We start from the raw sequence: 13,027 nt of genomic DNA, 5'->3' as shown, positions 1-13,027 counted from the left end.
TAAATTCATAATTCAAACTGCTACATGTCATTTACTTACAGAGCATTACTTGCTGCTACTGACAATATTGTTTGATAACTCACCCTCCACTTTCTTTCATTGTTCTATAGAGATTCTAGATTGAAGCATATATTTTTAAAAATGTCCATTTCATACTGTTTATACTAACACAACTTTAATTAATGCATAATATAATTAACACACATTTCTTTCTACCTCTCGGTAATAGACTCAAGTGATTTGGGTGGTAGGAAAAGGTATTCACGTAATGTTGTTGAAAATGCCTTGCCTGAAAATTACCTTAAGAGAACCAGCTTTTGAGGGAAACATCCTAGGTCTCCTAGTTGAAAACAGGACTGAACTTTTTGATGCAGTTGATTCAGGGCAGGAAATTGATGATCGTAACATTGTTGCAGCTTCACCAACTACAGGTGTCGGTAAAAATTGTAAGCAATATAGGAACATATCTCTGCTTAGTTAGCACATCAAGAGACAGATATCAGTTTAACTGAGCAGATAATATCAGATATTCACCTCTGGGACTGAAAATGTTGAGTATAAATGGACAAAATTCAATAGTTCATACAATATGCCTTAGACTGGTATGTGATGAAGAAAGTTGTGAAAGGTGGGGAGGAGCTACCATAGTTCAACAGTCCAAAAAGGAAGTTCATTCAAAAAAAAGCAAATATAATCACAGTTTTAATATAGTCAAATCCTTGTTTTTTTTTCTTTCTTAAAAAAAGAAGGGGGGCAGGGTTTTAAATCCAAATGAATGTAATGAATGTATGGAGAGCCATGTGGAATGCATTCAATGAATTCAAAAGTTAAATTCCATCTGCTGATCTGACAAAAAATCCTAAGAAAGTTTTGTCTCACATTAAGGCAATAAACTGATCAAATCCATTTATCCCAACTCTCAGTGACTGTACTGGCACCAAAAAGGAGAATAACAAAGAGAAGCCTGAAATAATAAACACTGTTTTTCAAAATTGTTTCACTGAGGAACATCATACTGTGATTTCTCCTGTCACTTGTTTCACAATCACCAAAATAACATATATTCAGATAAAAAACAACACAATAGAAAATAAACAAAACACACTTGACAGAGGAAAGGCAACAGAACCTGATGAGATATCTATATGATTCTACAGGTATAATGCCAAAGAACTTCCTCTTTTTATAGCAGCAGTTTTACATATGTGATTCAAAACATTTATATTATGACCTCCCCGGAGGCTTAAAATCTCCTTTGCAGGAGTCAACATAGATTCTGTAAACAGCAGTCTTCTGAAACTCAATTTAAATTGCTCACTGCACAGGTACTAGATACCAGCAGTCAGGTTTATGTTATTTTCCTCAGAAGGCATCTGATACAGTTCTTCATTGTTGCCTAAAAAGAAGATATGAGCAAGTGGCATATCAGTACAGCTTTGTGACTGGATCAGAGAGTCCCTAAGAAACTGAACATGCCATGTCATTCTTAATGGAGAGCAAATATCATGCCTCAAATTGTTTTCGAATGTACTGCAAGGCCATGTTGTAGAAGCAAAGCATTCCTGTTCAGAATAACACGAATGATCTAGTGGATAATGTTATCTTCATGAGATTTCTCTCATAGTTCATGCTGTTGCAGTGCAAAAAACTGTAGTAAAATGCAGATGATTGACACTTGGTCTGGGATGGGCAGCTGACCATGAACATACACAAATGTAATGAATTCTACATAAATAGGCAGAAAATCTTGTACCTGATCAGTTATAAAAATCACTTTATACGTGAGCTCCTAAACATTTAATGGCTCTTACTATTTCCAGTAACTGTAACATTCAAATGTTTGAATTCCATACATGATGGATAGAGCTTCTTCCTCTGACATATAATACTGCCACCCATATTAATGTGAGGTTCTACGTGGAAAAAAAGGTTTTAGCTACAATTCCATTTTCTGTTTACACTATGTAAAATAATTCAAAAAATTGGATAGAAACAGCAGACATTTAAAAAGGCAGTGAAAAGTCTGAGTGATATAATGTGTTACTGTTGATCAATTCACTGTTTCATTTACTCTAAACCATCTCTCATTCCTCTGCCCAAGGTTTCATCACAATTTTCTTTAATAAATAATTCAAGGAATGACTGTAAAATGTTACAAACATTCTAGAAAAAAATAACCTAGGTACCATTTTTAATTTATTTTCATTCTTCAACAGCTTTTATCTTTTCCATAACATGTTGCATTCTGTTTTCATTAAAAAAATGACACATAAATGAAATGTCTTTCCTAACAAATTCTGAGTTACTCAGTTTTAAATTCATGCCACTATGCTCTACTGCCTTCAATGCATAATTCAAGTTTTGCAGTGTTTTTCCCAAGTATCCCTAGTTATTAAAGTGTCATCTACATACACCATTACTTTGTTAAATAATGTCTTCCCCTAACACTTCCTTATTAAATAATTTCTTCCCCTAACACTTAATCCATAGTCCAAATGCATTAACATAAGAAGATAAATTTAGGACCAAACAAAACAAAATAATAGTGGTAATGTCGTAAGTCTGCAGATTTTATTAAGGACAACTTACAATTAAATTACAGAAAGTAATAGTTCCTAACTGATCCGATATACACAAAAAAGACTACTGGAGGTGGATATTTCATGGTCAATACAGTACTCTGAATGTTTGTGGAATAACTCACCACCTATGCTGGAGAACACTATTTGTAGGTTTGACTGGGAAACACTCAGCTAAAAACATGTGCTCTCAGTACCTCCATACACCATCAGTTTGTTCACTGAAAACTCAATGATTGAGTGAATGATGATCAGATGCAGTCCCATATTATGCATACATTCAAATCTGCGTACTAGCTAAATGTCATTTGTAGGTAACAACAAGTCCAGGAGAAAACTAACACAGGGCCTTTGTCAATGGCTTCTCTGTAGAGCTTGCTATAAACATTGGCAGTGCAGAAGCCTTTAAATCTGCTGCAGCTGGTTTTGCACATGACCTAGCACTGACAGATATATCCTTCCATGACACACCTAGTGACCTCCCCAGACATATGCATAATTATATCGAGTGAGCCATCGATACATCCTGTGGGATTACAAAAGGTAACATATACCTTCATGCAGAAATCCCACAAATGCTTGTTCCTCTTTATTGTTCCAGTAACCATATGTTACATCACATGAGGTACCCCACATGGTCTTATTAAATTTATGTAATATTTTAGCTAACCTTCTTGGTACATCACATTCTCATTTTACTGTTTCATGTAATTTTCTTGCACCTATATCAACCTTAACACCATTCTTTATACTGATAGCAATGAATTATTATACCTTCTGTGGATCTCTCAATAATTCACAACTCATCTTTTTTTTTTTTGGAAAAAGGCAAAGAATAAGGCTTATGGGATTTTACCTCCTGTCTGTTTCAATTCAAAATCTCTTGCCAATTCCGGCTCATCTAAAAACACTGTACAATGCCATGGTAATACACTTTTCAAATCCTGTTGCTCTCCATTAGATATTCTATTTACACATTTAATGTCACCCAATTTTTTTTAACCCTAGACCCTTGTGCATTATGGTTGCCAACATTCTTAGACAAATACCTAAATTGAAAATCCATTTATTTTTATTCATTCATTTGTGTTCATTCATTTCCATCCTCTCTGTAAACAATATCTCAAAATTATCACACTTCTGAATGAAACTGAACATTCATTTATCTACACTTCATAAGCCACCTTATGGTGTGTGGCGTAGTGTACTTCTGGCATCACTCTCATTTGTCTAATTCCTTGTTCCATTTGTGAACAATATGTAGCACAAATCAGTGTCAGTAAGCCACTGTATGACCTATAACTTCTCTGATATTCTCACCATCTTCATTTTGTGACACATGTGAGGGTGGAAGTAATATGTTTCCTGAGTCTTTCTGGAATATGTGCTCTCAGGATTTCACCACTGAATGTCTCTGTGATGCACAAAATCTCCCTAGCATCTACTGCTTGATTTTGTTGAGCATCTCCATAATGCTCTTCATTCTTGCTAAACGTCTCTGGGACAAAACACACTGCTCTTCATTGCATCATGTCTGCCTGCACATATTTGACCTGATAAGGATCCAAGACTGAGGATGAATACTCAAGAGTTGTTGAAATGAAGGTTTTGTAAGTAACCTTATTCATGACTAGACTAAACGTCCTGACAATTCTGATGCATCTTACTCTGGCACTGACCTTTCCTGCCTTTAGTTGTGTGATAATGTTTCACTTTAGGTTACTCTGAACAGTTACTCCTGAGTGTTTTATGCATGTTACTGTTTCCAGTGATTTAATGCCACTACCAACATTAGGCAGTAAAGGATCTCTTCATCTATTAATACTTAATACATGACATTAATTTACATTCAAAATCAACTGCAAGCCCCTGCACCAATCCTCAGTCTGCCACATGGCTTTCTGAATGTTGCTACAGTCTTCTAGTGTTGCAACCTTCCTATAAAGAAGAACATCATCCATGAAGTGAGTCCCAGAACTACCAACATTATCCTTTAGATGATTTGTATATATATTGTGAACGTTAGCAGTCCTTTGACACTCCCATGGGGAACACTGAAAATTACTTTTATATCTATTGATTTTGTCCCATTAAGAATGGCATGTTGAGTTCTCTAGAAACTGATTGGTTATGTGACTTCCTTAGGCTCTTGATTCAGTCATTCTCAAAACCATTCTCTTGCTACAGCCTGCCTATTCTGTTCACTTTATACTCCTTTCTTTGCTGTGGTCCTACATTTCTAATTGTAAGAACTATTCTCTTTCCTTTCAATTCTTGATATGTAATTTAGAAATTTGCTAATGTTTTTTCTGGGTGCAGGAAACAACAGCTACAGTCATAATGTATTATCTAATTGCAAGATTATTGATACAATGTTTAATCCATGCTCTTTTCATGATGCAGTATTGGCCAAATTACTTAATTTAAGATTTCTGTAACCATAACTTTTTCCTCCCTAAAATTCACTCAGAACACATTATTGCTCATTGTTTGGCCAACATTCTTCCAAAAATATGCCCTTAAACAACCTATATTAATTTCTTGTATAGGAGGAAGTTATATTAGAGGCCCATCTGTACACATCTCCCTTAAATAACCTTTGACAAACGAGATTGTCCATTGTTCAGGCCAGGTGCTTGACAAAATAATAAACTCCCTTATAACAGCTATAGAATGCTCAAAATGACTGAAATTTTTCCTTTTAATAAAAGTAATCCCAGCTGAAATAGTTCATGCACTAGGAGATACATTCCAAACTTTACTTTCATATACAAGTAATTTCAGTTTTGGGCCGCCCAGTTAGCCGTGCGGTCTAACGTGCGGCTTTTCGGATTTGGAAGGAGCGCCTGGTCCCCAGCACGAATCTGCCCGGCGGACTTGTGTCAGGGTCCAGTGAGCTGGCCAATCTGTGGATGGTTGTTAGGTGGATTTCCATCTGCCTCGGTGAATGCAGGCTGGTTCCCCTTATTCCACCTCAGCTACACTATGTCAGCGATTGCTGTGCAGACAAGTTCTCCACATACACATACACCACCATTCCTCTACCACGCAAACATAGGGGTTACACTTGTCTGGTGTGAGACGTTCCCTGGGGGGAGGGGTCCACCGGGGGCCGAACCCCACAATAACCCTGAATGAGTGGTTCGGTGTGGGGCGGCTGAGGGGTGAAGTGGACTGCGGTAGTAGTCGTGGGATTGTGGACCACTGCGGCTGTGGTGGGGACGGAGCCTCTCCGTCATTTCTTGGCACCTGGTTAACATACAATACAATACAATTTCAGTTTAGAGCTTTAGCAATTTTCTCAGCCCTTTCAGTCACAATTTGCACATATTCACCTCTGCCTCTTAATTATCTTTCTTTATTTTACCACATAAGTGAGATTGAATTTGCCCAATTTTAGCTTCCAAATCAAATTTATTTTTCAAACAATCTGTTGTTATTTCCTGAGTTAATTTGGCATAAAAGAACAACAATCTACATTCATTTCTTATAACTAGTATCTACATTTTGTGCCCTTGGCAGACATCCACCACTGACTAAAATTATATTAGGTTCAAAATTTCTAATTACATTTTGTATCTCACTTTCCAAACAGTTTATTGATATTTCTAACTTGCTTTCCAAACAGTTTTTTGATAAACTGATTTTATCATGAACAACACAACTGATTTAATTTATTTTCTGTCTTATTTAATACTTTCAAGATGGCTCTCAAGTCTCACTCATGGAGTGGCATAGCAAATGCTCGAGTGAGACTTGGATGCCATCTTGAAAGATTAAAACTATTGACATTTTTAATTAGTTTCTTTGAAATTATTAATACTTTGACTGTTTGTTTTGTTCTTGGGTGTCCAGCCGCATGCACTCATTTATGTAATGTGATATTTTGACAGCATATCGTGCCATCATCTTTGGTGACACTTCCTTCTTTATGCTTTTAGTTCTCTCCACCCATTCCCCCAGGACCCAGTCACACTCTGTGTCAGGTGGAGTCATGGGGGATGCAATTGCTGAATGCTGAGTGGCAACTCAGTACTTCTGCTGCCCCCATTGGGTGCAGAAGTCACTCTCAGCAGTCGTTGTGCCTTCAGATGGCTGAATGTTGGGTCCCATGCTTTACTGACAGCCTTTTGATGAGGTCATTGGCCACTCGTATTTCAATAGCCTCCTTTAGAATGCAGTCCCAAAATGATGAGGTCTGTCTCAACACTTCTGTTTCTACATGTTTTTCACAGCATTCCATAGCCATGCAATGTTCTACAACCACAGATTTTGTGGGTTGCTTAAGATTGGTGCATCTCCTGTGTCCCTTGCACCTTTCTTCGACTGTCTGTATAGTCTGCCCGATATATGCCTTAATGCATTTGCATGGAATATGGTAGACTGGTCTCTCTCATTTCACCTTTCAAAGTATTACAGTTTTGATTGGTTTCACTACTTAGTTTATGTAACATTCTTAAAATTACTATCAACTCAATATTACTACTACTAACAGTGGGTACTCATTTAATATATCTTTTACTGTCAAGTTCTAGCTTAAGACTTTTGCGCTATTCTATGCTCCCCACATTATTGTGCTGAAGTGGAGTTACTGATATCATTAAAGGATTTTGAATGTGATTCAGTTCATTACACACTGACCAAACTACACTCCCTGGCAAAAAAGTGAAACATCTAGAAGATGTTGTCATATGTCAATGTAACTTCGTACATGTTGTAGGGGTACCATTATCAGTGCCCTTACTGATAATTAGTTACACCTACATCCAGGGAATCCTATATTTTTGACCGTTTAGAAGGTTCCAGAAGGAACAGTTTCACATTAACAGGCAGAAGTACTCATTAGTTCAAGGAAGGTAGAGCAGATTGGGGGAGACAGTCCAATGTTGGATGTTGGATGAATGGCTGAATGTGGCAGTCATGAGCAGTTCCCTTGCCAGAAAAAGTATATGTCAATGAAGAAATAAGAGTTTGATTAAGATTCTGAGGAGGACCATGAGTAGAGGAAGTATTTGTGGTAAACATGGAAGAAGTTTGTACATTTTTAAGTGAGGCATCAAAACCTATAAGTATAAAAGGGGATCACATGATATTACATGAGCCTCAACCATATGTAATTGCCCCCTATTTATTTTAATGTTTATTTTCAGAAACTGAATTATTTATTTGGCAATTGTATGATTTAAAAGGGATGGTGATTACATTCTGATATGTAGACAGCCATTGAAGTCTACCACATGCTGAAAACAACCTACACACTGCTTCCTATACTTATAGGGATCTATCTTTAATTATATTACCAGAACAATAAAAATCATTCAACTGAAACACATTTTATTATTCTTAAGACTAGAAAATAATCCCTAGTCTGTCTCACACAACTCACAGCACTCATCCTGTCTAGTCCTGTCTAGCCACAATGAAAAGATTCACCTTGCAAATATTACTTCAAAAAATTTAAGCATCTCTTTAGCTCACACACTAAATAATTTGACTTCTTCTGGTAACCAATAATGATGACAGAACATTTAAACTTTGATGTAGCATCAGTGGCTGCCCCTAACGTAATATTCAATGGTTCTCTTTTCCGCAAAACCTCTTCGATGCTTGCTCTACTTGTGGTACTTCTCAGAATCTTGATCAAACTCATATTTCTTTGGTAACTTAAACTTCCAACACTGAACCATCTCTCCCACATCTGCTAAAGTGCACATGATGTAATAGGTGACTGCCCACCTGTTAGCGTGAAAGTGGTCCTTCTGAAACCTTCTAGAAGGCCAATGATATAGTATTCACCAGCAGTAGATGGTTGTGATCAGTTATTAGTAAGGGTATCGATAACAGTACCCTTACAGTGTATATGTCAACAGTGGATACGTAACGATTTGAGTCATTTTGTGTCATGTCCTAAAGAGCCATGACAATTAATCTGCTTCTGGTAGCAAAAGTAAATTAACTTTATTTATACTCTTAAACTGAATGCAACACAGTTATTCAGATGTGAATCTGCACTACTTGTTTCCAATGCATCAGTAGCCACTGATGTTGTACTAGAGTTCTTGCAAGGGTGATGTTGGTACTGCCATACCAATGATGCGGTCATGCTTGAGGATGGTCCAGAAGAGAGGTTCCAGCACAGCAAAAGCTTGGAACCAGTCATAAATAGCTTGGCTGTTGCAGATGATGTGTATAATGGGCCTCAAATGTATCTGGTATAATCCAGAGCAACGGTGAGTGGCACACTCACAAGTCATGGGTGAAGACGACATCAGGCCCAGTATGGTGAACTCTGTGAGACTCAGAGTGAACATTTGAACAAAGCCCAGTGTGTACAGCTGCACTGGGGCAAAGGGAGCTCCAATTGTGGGAACAGCAGGATGGCATATGGCCTGGAGTGACTCTTGAAGTGAAGTGGTGCAGAGTGGCTCAGCAGAGTCCTCCATAGGTGCCCGACAGAAGGATTCTGCCATGATGTTTAGTGGGCACGTGATCTGCAGAGGAAGAATCATTGCCCACAGTGTCAGCACTGATTTCAGCAACTATGATGACACTAGCAGCAAAACTGAGACCATGTGTTAACCATTGTGGCTGCAGAAGGTGCAATTGTCAACAAGTTGGTGTGCTTATGTTATTGTCATGCTGTTTTTCTGTGCCCTCCCACAGTGGTGTGTCCAGTGGCTGGAGAAGTGACAGGCTGCATTTTTGTCTGCAATAGTTGGATCCCAGGCAGATAAACTATCCATTCCCTCTTAAGAACAGGTGGCAAAGCCAGCTTGGATGTTCTGCGGATGCTGCCAGGAGGTGTCCTAGAACTGGTGACCTGGTGGCAGTGCAGGAGGCATTGGCAACCAATGGATTGTGAAGTTTGACCATTGGTGGCAGCCCAAGACATGATGATGTGGACAGGCTGGCAATGCTTCCAGTGTGGTGCTGATGTGGCCAACAGGAAAGGCAACGACAGTTGGGAACCTAAAAACCAACAGACGGGCAGGGCTATCATTGAGCCTCTTGGCAACATTGGTAATGGGACCATGTAAGGGCCAGGGTTGTGCATCAGAACTTCCATGAACATCTCACTACATGCCCAGTAAAGTGGACAGCGGAAGAGACGTAACAGGAATGATGAATGAACCAAGGGCAGTACAGCAGAAGGCAAAAAAAGCAGGAATGGGAAAAGGAAGTGATACAGAAAATGAAAAAGTGATACAGAAAAAAAGGACACAACAGTAATATCAAGAGGAGCCATGACAGCAGTGGAGGAGGTCATGCCACCATCGGAGGGGTTGTGCTGCCGCAGAGGTGGTGGCAGTGGGGCCAGCTGCAGTGAGCAGTGTGATAACAGCTGCAGCCAGAGTCTTGTTGAAACCCAAAATTGGTGTAAGGGGCAGTGGAGAAGAAAGCACCTCTGCAAGTGTCCAACATGACACCAATGCAGCAACACAGCAGGTTGCAAAGGAATTGTCATCAAGAGGCCTGGTGTTGACAGGACCAGCATTGACAGGCAAAAGGTGGGTGTGACATCAGCAGGACGCTGATGGGCTTGGCTGGATAGTGATGGCACAGTTGGACATGGGCAAGCTATCAACTGATTCAGCCAGATGGGTAAAGGGCCAGAATGAAGCAGGCAGGGAGTCGATGGGCTCTGCTGGATGATGATGTCCTGATGGGACATCAGGAGGGTGCTAATGGGCTTTGCTGGAAACAGTGGCAGTGGCATCAAGCTGTGCTGATTCAGTTGGAAGCAGCAAGGCCATAAAGAAATAAGATACACATATGTAAAGGGAAAAAAATCATCGACTGTCCTAGGTGGTGCCCTGAGATGGTTAGCTACAATGGACAATTACACGAAGTATAGAAAAGTCTTAACAGTCACTGGTGGGATGAAATCTACTCCTAATTGCCAGGTTTTGCTATGTGGCCAAGAGAGCCATGCCAGTTGATGTGTCCCAGGTAGCAGGACTAACTTTTTTTCCACTATTAAACTGAATACAATAACACAGTTATTTGAATGTGAATCTGTACCACTTGGTTCGAACATACTGGTAGTCAGTGACATTGCACTGACAGAGTTCTTATGAAGGTGAAGTCAGTGCAACCATATCGGTGGCAAATGGTCATGTTCAAGGACAGTCCAAGAGAGAGGTCCCTGTGAGGCAGAAGCTTGTAGGGTTAGATATAGCTTGACTGCTGTGGACAGTCAGAGAGGTGGCTCCATTGGACAGGCAACGGATGCAATTGGTGTAATTCAGGAGTGACGTGAGCTGTGCACTGACAAGCCATAGGTACAGCCAAACTTGGGCTCAGTATGGTGAACTTGGACGAGACCTGGAGTTAAGATCTAGATGAGGCTCAGAGCATATGTTTGCACTGGGCTGAAGAGAGCTCCGTTTGAGGGACTGACAGAATGCTGTCAGCACTTGGCCCAGGGCAACCCTCAGTGTGAACTGGTGCAGAGCACCTGGGTGGCGACCTTAATAGCTGCCCAGGGGAAGGATACTGACATGACATTTAGTGGGAACATGATCTGGAAAGGAAGGATCAGTGTCCACAATAGCAATGCTGATTGTGGCAACTCTGGTGCTACTAGTGTCAAAGCTGTCATCATGTGTTACCACTGCAGCTGCTAGGAAATGCAGTTAACAACTCAGTGTGCTTTTAATACTGTTGTGCTTTTTCTTGCGATCTTCCACAGTTGTGCTGCCAGCAGCCAGAGAGGCATCAGCGCACAGTGCACACTTTTGTGAGCATTAGTTGGATCCCAGAAGGATACAATAAGTTGTAATTCTCTGTGGTGAGGTATAATGGCCACCAGAGTTCATTAGCATTGTTCACGTTTAGTGTTGTTACCAGGCCTGGCAGGGCAATAAGAGAAATGAACAGTGTCAGCTGTTGAGTGATAACTCAAAGGATACAGAGATGGTGTGTAATTGTGTGAGATAGCATTCACAGTACCTGACAGAGTCTGAAATAGACCCCATTGTGGGTCTCCATTTGGCTGGATGGTCAGATCATGCAATGTACAGGTTTGTGGAATATGCAGATGTGACAGTGACCTGATATTGGACTGCATGGGAACATGAAGGCAACCATACTTGTTGTCAAGGTTTTGGTAAACCATGTTTGACCCTCACAAGTGAGGATCGCCACAACTGCACACCATGCACAACACAATTGTGTTGCATCTGCACCTGCCATTTGAGAACAAGCACTGGACTCCCAACAACATTCTATGTCATCCCGTCTCAGTGGTCAGAGGACAGTAGGGGTCAGATTAGGGAATTGCAGTCCCATTAAAACCACAACAAAAACAATTGCATCTGGAGTGGTGCTGTGACCAGAAAGCATGGACTGCTGATGAATGGTGTCATGTTGTGTTCAGTGATGAATTGCACTTCTGAACTACCATGGATGACCACCATTGGCGAATATGACAATGATATTCAGAGAGATCCCATTATTCCAGTACTTTAGGGAAGCAAATTGTGTTACTTCTGGCATTATTGTGTGGGAGTCCATGCCACAGCTGGTAGTGACTGACGGAACTCACAAGGGAACCTCCCCATCGCACCCCCCTCAGATTTAGTTGTAAGTTGGCACAGTGGATAGGCCTTGAAAAACTGAACACAGATCAATCGAGAAAACAGGAAGAAGTTATGTGGAACTATGAAAAAATAAAAGCAAAATATACAAAGTGAGTAGTCCGTGAGCAAGATAGGCAACATCAAGGACAACACGAGCCCAGGAGCGCCGCGGTCCCATGGTAAGCGTGAGCAGTTGCGGAACGAGAGGTCCTTGGTTCAAGTCTTCCCTCGAGTGAAAAGTTTATTTTCGCAAATTTATGATCTGTCCATTCGTTCATTGACGTCTCTGTTCACTGTAATAAGTTTAGTGTCTGTGTTTTGCGACCACACCGCAAAGCCATGCGATTAGTAGACGAAAGGACGTGCCTCTCCAATGGGAACCGAAAACATTTGACCGCAAGGTCATAGGTCAACCGATTCCTCCACAGGAAAACATGTCTGATATATTCTATACGACACTGGTGATGGCATGTGCGTCACATGACAGGAATATGTTGTCGACCCACCTAACTTGTACACTTGGCGTATGGGTAAAAGATTCTTCTACCTTGGCCGATTTAGGTTTTCTTGTGGATGTGATAATCACTCCCAAAAAGTGATGAAAACATAAGAGTTTGTCACATAAACTGCAACAAATGAATGCAACAGTTTCACAGTCACACAGTTTTCCCAGTGCTCTGTCAAAACATATGTTTTTAACGTTTTCAAATTTTTCCGTGTGTAGACCGTCAAATCCTGCATATTTCCAAGCAATTCTGAACATGTCCTGGATTTTGGACACCGAAGTTGATTATATAAAAAATTAAAATTTTCACTCGTGGGAAGACTTGAACCAAGGACCTCTCGTTTCGCAGCTGCTCGCGCTAA

General features: G+C 40.2%; 1 protein-coding gene across 1 annotated transcript in view; it reads left to right on the top strand.

Moving 5' to 3' along the window:
* The window catches only part of LOC126249701 (rho GTPase-activating protein 100F), a 405,508-nt gene that overhangs the window by 99,931 nt on the left and 292,550 nt on the right, over window positions 1-13,027 (top strand). The gene's annotated exons all lie outside the window — the stretch shown is intronic.

Source organism: Schistocerca nitens, chromosome 3 (assembly GCF_023898315.1).
Source record: "Schistocerca nitens isolate TAMUIC-IGC-003100 chromosome 3, iqSchNite1.1, whole genome shotgun sequence".
In the NCBI taxonomy this organism is placed as follows: domain Eukaryota; kingdom Metazoa; phylum Arthropoda; class Insecta; order Orthoptera; family Acrididae; genus Schistocerca; species Schistocerca nitens.
This window is presented reverse-complemented; position numbering and strand designations above follow the sequence as displayed.